Genomic DNA, 18,030 nt, shown 5'->3' on the forward strand with positions numbered 1-18,030 from the left:
ATAAACCTTTAATCCTCAGTCCCACCTCTTGTTTAGGGATTGCTTATAGAAAGTCTCCAAAATCAGGATTATATGGTTTAATGCTAAAAACAGTTGATGCTCTTAAAGTATTTAGCTATTTGCATCATGAAAATATTGGGTTGCACTAAGTACTGGCTAAGTGAGATTCTGGTGATGGAGGCTACATTTTACTGGGAAGTTAAGTAGGAGATTTGTTCTCTTTTCCTGGTGGCTCCACTTGCAATTTTTTTAAAAAAGCTTTACCTTCAAGAACAAATGTGGCAGCTTGTAATATTTAAGTGTACAACATTTCATCCTTTGAAATTAAAGTAAATTGTTAGGAAAGGCTCATTGGCATGTTCTTTTCCAAAATGTAGATGAATGTATCTAGAGAGACTCTTAAACTCAACACCTTCTTGCTTCTCATCAATAAGGAAAGCTAATTTCACAGGACTAACTTGATGTATTTTTGGCACCTTTGTTAGGAATCATTCATCATGAAACATCTGGCGGACTCATAAAAGCCTTGCAGTTTCAAATAACTTTCTACCCTAAATTGCTCTGAATGTACCAGCATTTGATTATTAATATAATGGACAAGTTTCGTATTGTTTGATGTCAATTGAAGGAGCAGTGGCAAATGAAATTGGTTCTCAATGTGTCTACTATTGCATGAGTGAGGAATGCTCTTCTCCTGAGAGCTTTATCTCCCCTTTTGGTGAACTTGGCAACATAAGCATTTGCTCCTCATGAGGATAGCATCTGGGTGGAATTACAAATTCTGCTTTAAGCTGTTTGAGATTTTCTTTTTTTTAAAGGATTTTCTTATTTGGAAGTTTGCTTCCATATATTGTTATTGTTATTATTATTGTGCAGCCATAAAAATGTGTTTGTGGTTGATTTCAGTTCAATAGAAAAGCAATATATGCTAAATGCACTAATTTTGCATAATTTGATAAGCAAATCGATCTTCCATGAAAAATGAGCTCTGCAATTTTGGGACTGGCATCTATTAGAAAATAATCCACATAGCTTATAAAAACATGCCTGATATGAAATTTCCAAATATTAAAGAATTGCACACTACGTATTTTCCAAAAACCCTTCAAAACTTTAGTGTCATTTAAAAGAGCATAAAATAAGAAAATAAAAATTTTGGAAAACAATGTGGGGAAATGAAGTAAAATTATAAAGAAAATGAAGCATTTTGATTGTAATTATTAAATTATACCTCTATCTGAACAAAAAACTGAGTCTTCAGCTTCCTTTTAGCCAAGGCAAGCAGAATATATGACAAATGATCTAATCTAATGATCAGGATGGAGGAAACGGTTTTCTTTAAGAACGTGTGCATTTGATTCACTGATTTATTCCTCAAACAACAATTGCCTCAATTGCAAATAGCAGTGCAGAGCCCAAGGTGCTTCAAAGGAGCTAATTAAAACAAGTTGCATATGATATTTTGTTTCTAATCTCCTTTATAAATTAAGTGGTGTGGGTTGTTAGTTACAATATCATCATCTAATTAAGGCACACTTATTGCATAGTCATTATAATAAATATGTAAATATAATGGCAATTATAGCTGTAATGTCAGGTCATAAATGTGCTTATGAATTTATAAGAAGTACCTGGAATAATTCATGGTAAAGTATTTCATTCAAATTTAAAGATGGAAATTGTCACTAAAATGACAAGAAGCTCAGACTATGCAGACTTTTTAATCCATGTAATTGCACATAGAAATTGTATAATTTTCAATTGAGCCTACATAACATGACTGGGAGACTTAAATTAGCATCGTGGGTCTCATGTAAAAGATCCAGCATCAAATCAGGATTTCAGTCCCAAGATGTATCCTTCACCCTTCCGCATCTGCTATGTGTCCCATGAAGCTGACCTGTGTGTTGGGTTTGACCAGTCAGGAGCATTCAGGGATCAAAGGCAGGGAGGACAGAATTTGGAGAACTTATTCCTTTGGATCCTTCCAGTGACATGATACGATCCTCTCCTCGTGGCAACAGCTCCTGCCGGGCAGCCCTCTCCACGCACGTACTGGATATTTTTTCCACCTACTCCCACCCCCTTGCTCCTTCAGGACCTTGAGTAAGGATTCGCTGATATTGCTAGTCCCACGGTACTTCACTGCCTCTTGGTTCTCTACACCTTTCCCATTTTGAAAATATTCCATTGTTAATTCTCCTCAAATTTTCCAGTTTCAGTTAGTCGTATGTTTCATGTTTGTACACTGATGGGTATACATCACAGATATTATTAATTAGGCCTTCAAACTCCACATAGACATTGTTCCATTTGAGAATTTGTTTGTTGTAAAATTTAAGTTTCCTCAATTTTTATTATTTATTAATTACAGAAATATTAAAAAGTCAAGGAAATGATAAGAATAACAGTCAGTGTTTCATAAACACAAATCAGATGCCATGCTAGGACTTTTACATTCTACATTTCATTTAAACTTTATCAAAATCCTTTGGAGTGTGTAGTTTTTTCATCCCATTTTACACAAAAAGGAACTGTAGCTGGTAGGTGAAAAGGTCTGGATTGGCATCCTCTGTTTGGATTCTGCAGTCCCTGTATAAATAGGAAAAAGGGCAATTCAGACATGGGGTATGTTGAACTGGGAAGAAGGCAGAGAGTCCTGAGAAGCAACACCTTATAGGAAAGATTTTGTGAAAAAAAAAAAGGAGAAAACAATGATGAATAACCGAGTAACTGGTGGAGAAAAGTAAAAGGACTATGATTAGAAGAAAGCAGTGAGGGAAGAACAGAATGGAAAGGAGAGGGTAGGCATGAGAATGGAAGAGTGAGGGAAGCTAGCAAGGTTCTGGAAATGACATCTTCATGTGACCTGGCCTTGAAGTTCTGACTTACTCAAAACAAAGAAATCAGGAAGTGGCAGAAAGAGGGAGTTGAGAGGAAGGGACATGAAGGGAGGGAGTGAGAGAAAAAGAGCAAGAGAGAGAGTGAGTAAAAAGACAAATTATCGATCACGACCACTTTTTAAAATGAAAAGTGCTAATAGTTTTATTAGCGGTATCTAGTCAAACATAATATGGAGACCTAGGCTCAGTGGAATTTTAAATTAAAGAGACATAGAGTTAGAAAGCATCTTTTTAAATGAAATATCCACCACACCAAGCAACTGTACATTAATGGCAGAGTTGCATGTTCACTTTAGAACAAGATCATCTAGTATTTGAGTGCTGTACTCGGAGAAAACATTTTTAAAATATTCAGCATTTGATGCTTGGCATTTTTCAAATTAAGAAAGTTTTTATTGTTATATTTGAATATAGCTTGAGCATTAATTTTATTGCTCACTCTCTTGACATTATACAGCAAATACATTTGCTATTATAACAACTTGCTTATTAACTAAAAAATGGGACATAATGAACCTTTACAATACGTGCTGGGTATTTTTGTTAGAGCCATCTGGCAACCGTATGCACGTCTCATTTGGAATTGTACCAGCTATTGATGATTGGAAAAGGAGTCAACCATTCTCCTAGTCTTCCTTCCTACTTGATAATTTCCTTTTATTTCTTCATTTCCCTTTATAACAGAAGCTTTCTGGCTTGTTTTACTCCACATCACCACCTCTTCTTTCTTCTCATTGGACATACATTATCCAGACTTTTGTCTTTATCACACCACTAACATTTTCCTTGTCAAGGTCACTGGTAACTTACATGCTGCCCCATTCTGGGATCACTTCTCAGCTCTCATCTTACTTGCTCTATTGACCATTTGACTTCTTCTTTGAAACACTTTCTTATGTGGCTTCCAGGCCACCACATCTTCTTGACTTTCCTCTTGCCTCCCTGGTTGCTCCTTCTGGATCTTTATTAGAGGATCCTCCTCCTTGTCCTGGTTTCAAAGCTCAGTTTTTTGTTTTTTGACTTTTTGAGACAGGTCTTGCCCTGTTGCCCAGGCTGGAATGCAGTGGTGCAATCATAGGTCACCGCAGCCTTTACTTCCTGAGCTCAAGCAATCCTCCTGTCTCAGCCTCCTGAGTAGCTGGGACTAAGGCATGCACTACCACGCTGGGCTAATTTTTTATTTTTAACAGAGACAGGTTCTCTGGGGTCTTGCTATGTTGCCCAGGCTGTTCTTGTACTCCTGACTCAAGCCATCCTTCCTCCTCAGCCTCCCAAAATGCTGGGACTACAGGTCTGAGCCACTGTACTGGGCCAAAACTCAATTTTAAAGTTCTCTGTTTGTTTTCACTGCTCTGCTCCACATCTTTAAGTGGCACCTCTATCCCAGTGGTTCCCAAAGTGACCTCTCCAGCTCCAGCTCCAGCTCCAGCTTCAGACCACACATCCAGCTCTCCACTCTGCATTTACTGTTAGATATCTAGCAGGCATCTCAAATTCAGCATGTTTCAAATAAAAACTTTTTAAAAAGTTTTAAAAAAAAATTTGATTGCAGCCATAAAACAGAATGAGTTCATGTCATTTGCAGGGACATGGATGAAGCTGGAAGCCATTATTCTCAGCAAACTAACACAGAAACAGAAAAACAAACATCACATGTTCTTACTCATAAGTGGGAGTTGAACAATGAGAACACATGGACCCTGGGAGGGGAACATCACACAACTGGGGCCTGTTGGGTGGTGGAGGTCAAGGGGAGTTAGAGCATTAGGACAAACATCTAATGCATTCAGGGATTAAAACTTAGAGGATGGGCTGATGGGTGCAGCAGACCACCATGGCACATGTATACCTATGTAACAAACTTGCATGTTCTGCATATGTATCCCAGAACTTAAAGTAAAATAAGAAAAAATTAATTGACACATGCCAATTATACATGTTTATGGAGTACAGTGTGATTGTTTGATACTTGTATAAAACTTGTAATGATCAATTCTGGTAATTAGCATATTCATTACCTCGGGCATTTATCATTTCTTTGTGGTGAGAACATTCAAAATCCTCTCTTCCAGCTTTTAAAAAATACGCGATATATTAATATTAACTATAGTCACCCTATTGTGTAGTGGAACACTTGAATGCATTTATTTCTCTTATCTAACTGCAACTTTGTACCTGCTGATTAATCTCTCCCTCTCTCCTCTGCCCCTGCCACTCCCTTGGCTTCACTGCCTCTGGTAAACACTGTTGTACTCTGCTGCCATGATAGCAACATTTTTTTTTTTTTTGATTCCACATATGAATGAGCTTGTGGAGTATTTGTTTTTCTTCATCTGGCTTATGTCGCTTAGGCTATTGTCCTCCAGTCTTATCCATGTTGCCAGTGACAGAATTTTGTTCTCTATATGGCTGAATAATATTCCTTTTTTGTGTGTATATAAAACATATTTTTACCCATTCATCCACTGATGGACACTTGGGTGGATGCCATATCTTGGCTATTGTGAACAGTGCTGCAATAAACATGGGAGTGCTGATATCTCTTTGGCATACTGATGTTATTTCTTTTGGGTATATACCTAGTGGAGGGATTGCTGGAACATTTAGTCATTTTATTTTAAATGTTTAAGGCCCTCCATACTGTTTTCCATAATGGTTGTACTAATTTACATTCCCACTAACAATGTATAAGAGTTCTTTTTTCTCCACAACCTTGACAGCATTTGTTATGTTTCTTCTTTTTGATAATAGCCATTCTAACTGGCATAGAATATGTCATATGGTTTTGATTTACATTTCCATGATTATTCGTCATGTTGAGCAGTTTTTCATATACTCAGTGGCTTTTGTATATTTTCTTTTGAGAAATGTCTACTCATATTATTTGCCTTTTTTATAATCAGATTATTTTATTTTTTTCTATTGAATTCCTTATATAGTCTGGATATTAACCCCTTATCAAATGCATAGTTGGCAAATATTTTTTCAAATTCTCTAGGTTGTCTCTTCATTCCATTGATTGTTTCTTTTGCAGTGTAGAAGCTTTGCTTTATATAATCCCATTTGTCAATTTTTACTTTTGGTGCCTATCCTTTTGAGGCCTTATCCAAATACATTCTTGCCTATACCAATGTCATGAAACATTTCCTGTATATTTTCTTTTAGTAGTTTTATAGTTTGAGGTCTTACATTTAAGTTTTTAATTCATTTTGAATAGATCTTTATAAGTGGGGGGAGACAGGAGTCTAGTTTCATTCTTTTGCATGTAGATACTCAGTTTTCCCAGCACCATTTATTGAAGAGACTGTCATTTCTCCAATGTATGTTCTTAATGTCTATCAAGTATCAGTTGGCTCTAAATACCTGGATTTTTTCTGGGTTATCTACTCGTATCAATTTGCCTATATATTTAATGCTGGTATCATGCCATTTTGGTTACTATTGCTTTGTAGTATATTTCAAAGTCAGGTACTGTGATGCCTCCTGCTTTGTTCTTTTTGTTGAAAATTGCTTTACCTATTCAGAATCCTTTGTGATTCCACACAAATTTTAGAGTATTTTTTTCTATTTCTTTGGAGAACATTATTGGTATTTTGATAGAGATTGCATTGAATCTGAAAATCACTTTGGATACAAACTAAAACATTTCACACATCCCATGAATCACTTCTTTCTCAGGCTTTCCCTTCTCAACAAATGGTACCAAGAATTTAGGAATAATTCTTAATTCCTGTCTTTCTTTCATACCTCCATCTAACTCATTATCAATTTCTGATAGTTCCACCTTCTGAATACATCCTGAACACAGTCATCTCTTCCTGAAAGCCACTGCCACCCTATGCATTCACACTGACTTTCCTTTGCCTGAACTATCACACTAATTATATTGGCCAGCTTCCAGCTATGGCTAGTCTTGTTTCCTATCAATAGACAGAGTCTTGTTTCAGGATGACAAAGTTATGCCTCTTTTACTTGCTCAAAATTTCCCAATTCCATCTTTTCATACTGGGAAAAAGTGTCTAAGTCTTTACAGTGGCTTAAAGGACCCTCCAGCTTTCCAGCCCTGCCTGCTTTCTCTGCTTTGCTTCCATCAGTGCCCTCACTCTTAAATCCTTATTTCATTCCAATCTTATTGGCCTTTTCAACAATATTTGAACATGCTATGCTTGTTTTCACCTTTAAGTCTTCTCCCTTGCTGTTCTTTCTTCTTGAAATTCAATTTGCTTTGATATTATTATGACTGCCTCTCACACTTTATTCAAGCCTTTTCTCAAGTTTTAGCTTCTCTGATCAATTGAAAGTAGGGTTTTTTTTCTTTCTAGAAAATTTACAATTTGGATTCCCACATCTTGCTTAATTAGTTTTGTAACACTTACAATTATCTGAAATTATATTGTACATTTATTAGCTTGTTATTTTTATTCAATACTACAACATGGCTTCAGGAAGGCAGGGACACAGATGGTTGTATTGCTGTGTCCCTAGTGCTGATACATATTCATTGTAAATGCTCAATTAATATTGAATCAATAACTCTCTATTGACGGTCACCATTCCTGAATACTCATATGTAATGAGAATCTCAAAACTCAAAAACAGGTGTGTGTGTGCACATGTGAGAGAGAGAGAGAAAGAAAGAGAGAGACAAAGAGAGAGAGAGGTATCCTAGAATTATATTCTAAAAAAATCTAAAATGACACCCTGGCAGCAATGGACACACCTAGCACCCAGATATTTAATTCTAAATATTTTCCCCATTTAAAGTAACTAGAATGCCTTTGAGAAATGGCGGATTCTAGGCCTAGGGTAGAAAAAGTATAATGTAAGCCTAAAATATCTTGATAGTCCAGAAAGCAAGAATTGCTCTAAGGCTAATGTGAATGTGAGTGTTTCAAGGAAAAATAGAAAAAATAGGTGTGATATTGGAGAAATTTTCACTGTCCAAATTCAGAGAAATTAAAGCATGAAAAAGGAAGAAATACTATTTATTAAAACAATATGTTCAAAGTTTACATGGGAAGGGCAAAAAGCAATGTTTTTTTGAGAGACAGAATGTTTTTTACCAGTAATCTTCTTTTTTGTACTAGAATCTAATTAAGTGTTTTATGTTGTATTTGATTATTAATTAAAGTAATTGAAAAAAGCTGAAAAGCAGGAAATGTTTCCTAAATGAGGGTTTGAGAATGTAATTTTAGGACTTACTGAAGAAGAGCCACTTCCCACTCCTTGGCAAGATAAACCCCAGGAATATGGCAACTGAAAACCCGAGTCCCTCTGCAGGGGCTGGTATCATTAGAAAGTAGTGGGGTTGGAGGTAGCAGTGACAGAGGTGGAGCAGCAAACCCAATTTATTGGCTGCAGAGACTCTCAACAGGAAGAGGTGAAAACTGTCCAAGCAGCCAGCGAAAGGTGGGGGCAAGGTTAACGAGGTTAGGTCCGAGGACTGACCAGTTACTCCTGATATTGGTACCCATATCCCCTTAGCTCAACCTGGCCCCGGCGATGATGCTGAAGGCAGGAAATTCACACAGAGTGCAAATGACATTTTGTAATGATGTACCACTAACATATAAGACTCGTATATATTTGTCTAAGACTGAAGGGAAAATACATTTCCCCAAATGTGCTATTCCTCAAAATCCTGGATTTCAAGGAGAGAAGGAAGAAGCTCCTATAGACGGTTAAAGGACGACCCGAGTCACAGCTTCAGGCAGCAGTGTGTCCCATTGTGTGCCAGCATTATCTGGGCGCATTTAAAGTGATGGTAATTTGCTCCTTTCTTCCTTTTCTGTAATTCAGAGAACAAGCTCCTAGAGCCAGATGAATGAGTTATGCATCTTTTTAAAATGAAGGACTAAAAATAACTCAGGGAGTAACCAAACAAAGTAAAGATTATTAGAATTTTTTTTTCTATACAAGTGCAATATTCTAAAAGGGAAAAGAAAAGAAAAATCCATAGCTTTGTTTTTTGTTGCCAATTTAAAAGTTATCTTAAGGGCATAAAACAATATTTAGGAACAGCTGTAGGACTAAGGAACATGACGGAACTGAATAAACGCCCACACATCCTTACAATGTAACCAAACCTCACATGAATGTCTTAGAAACAATTTAGTGGGCAAAACTCAAAATTGCTCATATCTGTATTTAAACATGCATTAAAATCATCATGAAGTGGAAATCTCAGAATAGAGGTTGGTCTCATTATTGAATACTTTGGTAAACAAAATTCGTTTTTATTTCCTTTATATCTTATTTCCTTTTATAGTGTGATAATCATTGTAAAGAGCATCAGTGTGCTTAGATTAAGTATGATACAGTGAGCATGAATTCGTTCTGTAATGGTTCAGGTTTTCGTAATGCCCTCAGGATACCACTGCTACTATTCTCTCTGCAGTAATTATGCGAGACCGTGTGACTGAGGATGGTGTAGTGCATAAAACTAAATGGTTATTAAACTCAGGACAAATCGTGGATGTCCGTTCCTCCTATGAACTGAGGTTTTCTGTCATTTATCTGCCTCTTCACTCCAGCAAGATCCTGGAATTACTTTTGCTGAAACATCATTTTCTGGTGTTAACTCCCTGATCCTGCTCATCCCACCCTTTTCTAAGGTACTGTGTAATATCTCCTTGTCACGGAAACTTCACAGCCCCCGTATTTCTCCTCTGCAGTGACAGAGACTCAGGCCCAATATATACAGAACAACCACCTCAGTGAACCCCAGGTTTCAAGAAAAATTTTGCACTACTTCACAATCAGTTAGATTACAAGAAAAGAAATGCCTATTTAAGTCCATTTGTTACATAATGCTTTTGCAAATATTACCATAAAAAAGAATACATTGTTGAGCATGTATTAGTTATTAATGAAGGTTATGGGTTATGAATAAAGAGTCATTGTTCTTTTTCAAAACTGATGTAGATTCATAAGCAGTGGCCTAATTCTGTTGTAATTTAGGTCCAAACTCCTTTCTTTGAGAATTTCAGAGGAAGGTGATCCCGAGGCAAGCAGAGCACACAGCACTGTCATCTGAAGTCAGTCATTCAGCGATGATGAGCTGGGGTTTTGCTGTGAAGTTTTATGCGACTGTAGGAACCCACTGGCAAAATGATAGCCTTCGTATGTTAATGCTGTAGTATGCTCTGCTGCCACCACTGGGTCTACATCCCAAGGAAAACATCTTTCTCTGGCTCTGTAATAATCCTCCTAGTCCAGTGGTCACTGTGATGTCTCAGTACCTGTCTGTGCTCATCATCAGAATTGGTCTAGACAAAAATGGAACTAGGTGAAATTTCTGTTTGGCACCTTCTGTTTCCTCCTGTGTTCCCCTTTAGCCCCAGCCCCAGACCCAGGCCTAGCCCATTTCCTGCCCTTTGATTATTAAAAAATGTCCCCTCTGACTCTATACTTAGCCACCATGATTGGCTCTTTCTGCTCCTTTTTCTATTGCTTTTCATCAAAGCATCCCATCTTATGTTTTATTGAGGCCGAGGAGGCTGGCTTAATATTTTCTGAAAAAATGCTTCATTCAAATTCAATGTCACGTAATAGTTATTAAGCATCTATTCTTCAAAATAGCAAGGCATAGAAGAAACGGCATGGTTTACAGAGTGACCAGAGTTACTTTCACACCTTAGCCCTGACTCTTATGGCCTGTGTGATCTGGTGCTGGGAACGGTGATGTTGAGTGAAATAATTTTAAAATATTACCATGGTGGAAAAGAAGCACTAGGAGGAGAGGGACTTTGAATTATCACTGTACTCTGGCACGTAGAACAGTGCCTGGCACAGACTAGAGCCGCAATAGGTGTTTGTTCTGTTCTTATGTTACATGCCACCCACTGAGCTACAGGCAGAGAGTTCATTCAATGACATGTTAGAAACAGCCCAGCCTGCAAAGGATGTGCTCTGCTGGCCCAGCAATGGGCCTTCCTGACACTCTTTGAGAGCTCTGGGAGGCAACAATTACTGTTTCTTCCATTGGGAGCTGCTTAGTCCTAGCATGCCATACTCTGCAGAGTGACCCATTACCTCGAGCAACAGCCTGTCTGATAAGAGCTGGGTGTCTGACCCATCTGGAAGACATTCAGTGGCTTCAGAAGTGTTGTAGTTCATTAGCTCTGCCAGACAGGCTCTGTCTGCTAGAGAAGGGGTCAGAAAATTTTGCTGTAAATAGCCAGATAGTAAATATTTCAAGTTTTCTTGAAGAGATAAAAAATCTAGGATATTCTGTAGGTACTTCGATAACAAGAGGGAGAACTGCTGCCTTGCTCTTTACTTTCTGCCTGGGAAGAGTCATCCCTGGTGGTGAGCTGCTTTGTATCCAGTGACAGCCACTGGAAGAAGAGTGACTGCTAAGGGGCAGAGCCGGGCAGGCCAAGGAGAAGGTGGGTGGTGGCACTGGTCGGGTTTCACTCTCTCCACTGTGACACCCACATCTGATGAGTTCCCTGGAAATCATGGCTGTCTCACCATTAGGAGCTTGGCTGGAGTGAGGTGACTTGGAGTCACCTTTGCTGACCCCTTCTCTAGCAAACAGAACCTGTCTGGCAGAGCTAGTGAACTACAATACTTCTGAGGTCACCGACTCATTGGCTGGTGTTACCGTCTCTGGACTGCCACCACTCTGTGCTGGGCCACTGACAACAGCAGAGTCCTTAGCATGTCAGTGGAAACTAATGCAGGCTGTAGGCAGTGGCAAGAGGTGGCCATCAACAGGGAAACTGGCGCTGGAGGTAAAGGAGCAGTGATGTGCTGGTGTTGCGTCTGCTACTCTACATGCTAGCTGGAGCACGCCTGCCTTTGGTGATATCAAAGCTGTTGGTGGATGGATTTGGTCTGCAGGCCATAGTTTACCAACCCCTAGATGCCTGCTGGCTGAACTATCAGATACGGTTGCTTGAGGGAATTTGACTTTCAGATTTAGAAAGAGGGAGTCCATTATTTGGTCACCCTATGTAAGCAGTCATCATGTCGGACAAACACTGAATTAGGGGCAGGAACTTCTGCTGCGGAAGGCTGTCCAGGTAACCTGGCTCCCAAGGCCCTTTCCTCCCTGCATGTGTCCCAGTGGGCTGGTGGCTGGGGTGGGGCTGCCTAGCTGGGAGGCAGCTGAGATTACTCTCCTGGATTCCTCAATTCTCTTTTTATTTTTGTAAGAACTCAGGTCACTTCTGTCTTCCTCCCAGCCTAAAAAGTCCTAACCACAACAAAGCATTTGCTCTTCTTGCCTGTTTCCTTCCTTGACTCTTTAGTTATCTTTTGACGCCTTTATCTGAACTCCCAAAACAGGGTGACTCCCTCAGGACACTTGTACTTCTTCCACCTGAGGGTGAGATGTGTTTGCCTTTCCCAATCTGAGAGACCCATATCTGTTTTATGTCTCAAACTTTGATGAATGAATGAATGATTTATAAGCCAAAGGGATGAGGGTAAGCCGTGTGCTCTGTATTATAATAACTCCTGGCTCGAGGATTTCTCTATGTAATCACCATGCCAAAGACGTGTATATTTATTGGTTTGTTTACTGATATTTTTCTTATACATCTTTTATTTATTAATTAGAATAATTAATTTTCCAAAGAAAAGCTGGAAATTGTCTTTATCACTGGCCATTAGACAGAATATTTACTGTGGCTAATTCTCCTTCACGATAGTCACACTAATGCCCCCAAATTCCCTAAGATTATGTTCAGCTTCAGTCATTTAATGAGTCAGAACAAGATTCAGTACAACTCTCTGTTCCTCTTCTTTTGGGAATGCCAGGTGCTCAGGGTGTGTCCTCATCACTGCTTATATACAGATCCATTGTGACACTTTAGGTATGAGTGATTAGGCCTTGGAGAAATGAATTGCTTAACCAAATGCATAGGAAATTGATGAATAAAATACAGTATTAAATTTAAATTTGATAGTTAGCAATGTACCTGCTAGGTAGTCAGAAATAGTCTTGCCTGTTGGGCACTGTGGCTCACACTTGTAATCCCAGAACTTTGGGAGGCTGAGGCAGGCTAATTACCTGAGGTCAGGAGTTCAAGAGCCTGGCCAACATGGTGAAACGCTGTCTTTACTAAAAATATGAAAATTAGCTGGGCGTGGTGATGGGCGCCTATAATCCCAGATACTTGGGAGGCTGAGGCAGGAAAATGGCTTGAACCTGGGAGGCAGAGTTTACAGTGAGCTCAGATCATATCACTGTACTCTAGCCTGGGTGACAGAGTGAGTCTTCGTCTCAAAGAAAAAAAAAAAAGTCTTGCCTGATATTGCACCCATATCAATACCTCCTTCTGGACACAGCAGGAGGACCAGAAGACCCTGAGTGTCAGCTCATGGGTCCTGGGCAATGTTGACAACACACTGAGAAACTGCCACCATTTGCCTTTCCCAATTCTTTCCCCTTTCCCTCCCTTCGGACTTTCAAAATCATCTAAGGTCAGTTCAATCAATTGTGTCACAACTCATCTTGTATTTACCACATTTTTCCCCTTTTGTGGAAGTTGGAAATATGCTTTAGTTTGGGTATTCTTAAAATTTTTGTGTTAGGACATCTTGGACTCTCTGATGAGGGCTGTCACCCAGCTGAGCATGTAAAGCTCACATTCCCCAGCCCTGCCCTTGCCACCAGCATTGCCACTCACTCCAGAGAGCCCACTGCAGAGCCCTGCAACCCCAGCCAGTCTCAGCTCTTTTTCATACACTGTGGCAAGGTATCATTTATCATTGGTAAGTAGTTCATAAATCTCTTGCATATTAAAATGTCCATCATTTACTTTATCAGTTTAAGCTGAAATTCACTTGCTTTCCTCAAGATGATTAAAGCTAGTGAGAAATATTTGAACGGTAATACTTCATTTTTAATATTTGCCCATTTAAAATTGATAACACGGTTATTAATGTGGTGAGTCTATGACTGAAAACAGTGTAGTTGGTTGTAATGTTTCTACTTTTTGTAATGCTTTTCTCTACCTTGACTAACACTAGAAGCAGTCTCAGGAAGAAGAGAGTTAAAAGGTGGCTTTGGCCGAGGTCTTACCCATGATACAATTAGCTAACATTTCATGAGCGTTCACCTGTCCCAGGCATCGTGCCTCACCAGTTTTCATCCCTTCTTTCATGTTATCTTTACAACAGCTGATGAACTGTGTACCGTTAACGCAAGCACAGCTGAGCAAATATTTTTGGTTTGTTTTCATGTGATCCTCATGCCAGCTAGACTGCCTGGTTGATATAGGTATCATATATACATGTTTGTTGATGAATGAATCATCACAATGGAAAGGAGACTTAGAGAGTTTAAGCTACTTACTGAAAGCTAAATAACTCATAAGTGCCATAACCAAGTCCAAATCCAGATTCAGGTCCTTCATCTGTGAGCTGCCCTTCCTTCTCTAACTAGACAGACTGCCTTTAATGCATTCTGTACCCTTTGATCCTCATGGTTATTAGATCAGGCATGATCACCCAAGGTAAGGAAGCAGAGGATGGAAAAGTTAAGAAATGATTGGCAGCCTAGTAGTACACACAGCTGGAAGTAAGTGAGGTTAAGTGACTACAGCTACGTGAGATGATAAGGTTGGGGAGTTAAATCTGCTGTTGTTCTGAAATAACAATACAGATCATCACAATGGCCGAACAATGTTAATTTGATTTTTCCACCCACAAATCTTGATACTCTTCAGTCTCTTAATTTTCATACTATTAAGGTTCTCATTGTGTGACGACGTGACCACACTCATTGTCCTGCATTCACCTATGTGCTCTTAACTCCCAATTGCAGTCCCTAGACCTCTTCCTTGAGGAGTAAACTTCTATTCCTTCGTGTGCAGGAGATACCCATGGATGTCTCTTATCTGAGTTGCCTGTAGTCATTGCAACTTATTCTACTTCTGAAGAACTTATCACATCTGGTCTTTATGCCCTGTCTGCAAATTTATACCCATCTTCCACCCGCTAATTTGAGTCATCCCAACCTCATCAAGCCGGGCTTCCAAGATAACACGTCACAATCATCTTTACCAATTCTCCGCTGATCCAAGTAGTTGCCAAGTCCTGCTCAAGTCACTTTTCAATACCCCCTACCTCTGCACCTCTGGGGCCACTAACTTATTGAGGCTGTCTTTGTCTCCTATGGATCAACCACAAGTCTCCTAACCCTTCTTGTCCAAACTTCACGTTCCATCTTCTTAAAACAATCTGACCAAGCTACAGACTGAGTGACCTCTGCTGGGCTCCTGATTTCTGGGGAGGAGACAGAATTACAGGCCCTAAAATATGTTACCAGCTTTTAATTCTACTCCTGGACAACATGAACCCTAGCCTGGGGTTGCACTGTTGTCTTTCATTTTTCTGAATTTTAGAGTTTACCATTTATTCTCCTACATTTTTCAAGATTCAACCCATATGTCACCTCCTTAATGTGGAGTTTTCTTCACCTTCCCACCTTCCCTACTTCCCTATGTCAACATTAGCTTTCTTATTTTTTTTTCTTTGCGATGGAGTCTCACTGTGCCACCCAGGCTGGAGTGCAGTGGTGTAATCTTGGCTCACTGCAACCTCCACCTCCCAGGTTCAAGCGATTCTCCTGCCTCAGCCTCCTGAGTAGCTGGGATTACAGGCACCCACCACCATGCTCAGCTAACTTCTGTATTTTTAGTAGAGACAGGATTTCATCATGTTTGCTAGGTTGGTCTTGAACTCCTGACCTCAGATAATCCAGCTTCCTTGGCCTCCCAAAGTGCTGGGATTACAGGTGTGAGCCTCCACTCCCAGCCAACATTAGCCTTCTATGCAGTGCTTCTTTAAAGTCCTTTTAATATACATGCAGTCATGTGAAGCATAATGACATTTGGTCAATGATGGGCTATATAAATGACAGTGGTCATACCAGATTATGTTACCACATTTTTACGGTAGCTTTTCTGTTTTGATATATTTAGATCCATGAATACTTATCATTGTGTCACACTTGCCTACAATATTCAGTGAAGTACAGGCTGTAGAGGATTTTTTTTTTTTTTTAGACAGTCTCACTCTGTTGCCAGGCTGAAGTGCAGTGGTGTGATAATCTCTGCTCACTGCAACCTCCACCTCCCACATTCAAGAGATTCTCCTGCCTCAGCCTCCAGAGTAGCTGGGACTACAGGCACATGCCACCACACCCAGCTGATTTTTTTTTTTAAAGAAAGGAAGTAAAAGGAATGAAAAAGAGGAAAAAAGAGGAAGAGGAGGACGGAGAGAGAACGGGAGTGTTGCTTAATTGCCCAGGCTAGAATGCAGTCTAAAAATGGGTATTGTAAACCTCTCTTATACCATCAATTGTGCTTAATAATGGCCAACTAATATTTCATTTAAACCTGTGAGTAGGTGTGATGTGGTACTGATAAGAGTGCATTTCTTGTGTGTTTAAAGTGGAGGGTTCTCTAAATGTTTATTAAGGTTACTTGTTCCGGATCTGAGTTCAAGTCCTGGATATCCTTGTTAATTTTCTGTCTCATTGATCTTTCTAATACTGATGTTGTAATCTCCCACTACTACTGTGTGGGAGTCCAAGTCTCTTTACAAGTCTTATGTATCCTGTATCATGTGCGTACACATCCAGGATCATCAGCTCTTCTTGTTGAGTTGATCCTTTTACCATTATGTCCTATTTTGATCTTTGTTGCTTTCGAATCCATTCCACCAGAGGCGAGAATTGCAGCCTCTACTTTTTATTTATTTATTTATCTTTGCTCTCCATTTGGTTGACAAATCTTTCTCCATTCCTTTGTTTTGACTCTTTATGTATCCTTGAAAGTAAGATTGGTCTTGATGCAGCATACCGATGGGTTTGGCTGTATCTTTTGATTGGGGGATTTAGTCAATTTAAATTTAAGATTATTGCTATTTGATGTTAGCTGGATATTTTGCCCATTAGTTGATATAAATTCTTCATTTTGTTGATACTCTTTACTTTTTGGTATATTTTTAGAAAGGCTAATACTGGTTGTTCCTTCTATGTGAAAAGCTTCTTTCAGAAGCTCTTGTAGGGCAGGCCTGGTGGTAATGAAATCTCTGAGTACTTGCTTATTCACAAAAGATTTTATTTTTTCTTTGATTGTAAAGCTTAGTTTGGCTGGATGTGAAATTCTGGGTTGCAAGTTCTTTTCTTTAAGTATGTTTGTATGTTTAAGGATGATTTTTGAATTTTTAGTTGAGATGGGGTTTCACCATGTTGGCCAGGATGGTTTCCATCTCTTGCCCTCATGATCTACCTGCCCTGGCCTCCCAAAGTGCTGGGATTACAGTCATGAGCCACCGTGCTGGGCCTGCTATAGAGTTTTGTAGCCTAAGAGCAATACACTGTACCACGGAGCCTAGGTTTCCAGTAGGCTGTTCCACCTAGTTTTGTTTGCATAATGGCAAAAATCACCTAATGATGCATTTCTCAGAATGTATCTCTGTCATTAAGCAATGCATGACTGTATAAGCACATAATATGCATATATTTACATATGCATACACATAAATATGCATATGTAAATATACACAAATATGCATATGTAAATATACATAAATATGCATATGTAAATATACAGAAAAGTGTATGTATTTATATATGGTTTTTATTATTCATTTTATTGGAATTGTTATTTTATGGATCTTTTTCTTTTACCTTATTTTTCTCCTGATTATGTTTTTAGCATGCAAAGACAATTTTCTTAAATGCTAAACAATTTGTATAAGTTACAGAGGCTCTGGATGATATTCCCTTCCTCCAGAGAGGCTCCTTTTTGTCCTTGGGAGGCAGATAGATAGGAGTAAATTATCTCAATCTAAACTGAGCAGACTGAGATGGGTCTGTAGTTAGTCTATTCACACCCTCTTCGGGAGTTCCAATCATGAACCTTAAGTGTCTACTGGGGCTTCTTCCCTTCAGTGGAGTACTCTGCAGGCCACAAAAATGGCAAACAAAGTTTATTCTGCCCATCAGCAGCTTCTGCCTGTTTTTTTTTTTTATCCCCTTTCCCTTTGCAATTCCAGATGTCCGCAAATGCCTCAAGGGGAACGAAGCTAGAGCAGGATCGCCTCCGTGTACCCACTTTGTCACCTAGACACCACTCCACACGTCTTGTTGATGTGGCCAGTG

The 18,030-nt window shown here is 39.2% G+C and overlaps 1 long non-coding RNA gene across 1 annotated transcript in view; it reads left to right on the forward strand.

The window, feature by feature from the left end:
* Positions 1–18,030, forward strand: part of LOC128929573 (uncharacterized) — a 54,517-nt gene that overhangs the window by 21,882 nt on the left and 14,605 nt on the right. The window lies entirely within an intron of this gene.

This window comes from Callithrix jacchus, chromosome 14 (genome assembly GCF_049354715.1).
Source record: "Callithrix jacchus isolate 240 chromosome 14, calJac240_pri, whole genome shotgun sequence".
Taxonomy (NCBI): Eukaryota; Metazoa; Chordata; class Mammalia; order Primates; family Cebidae; genus Callithrix; species Callithrix jacchus.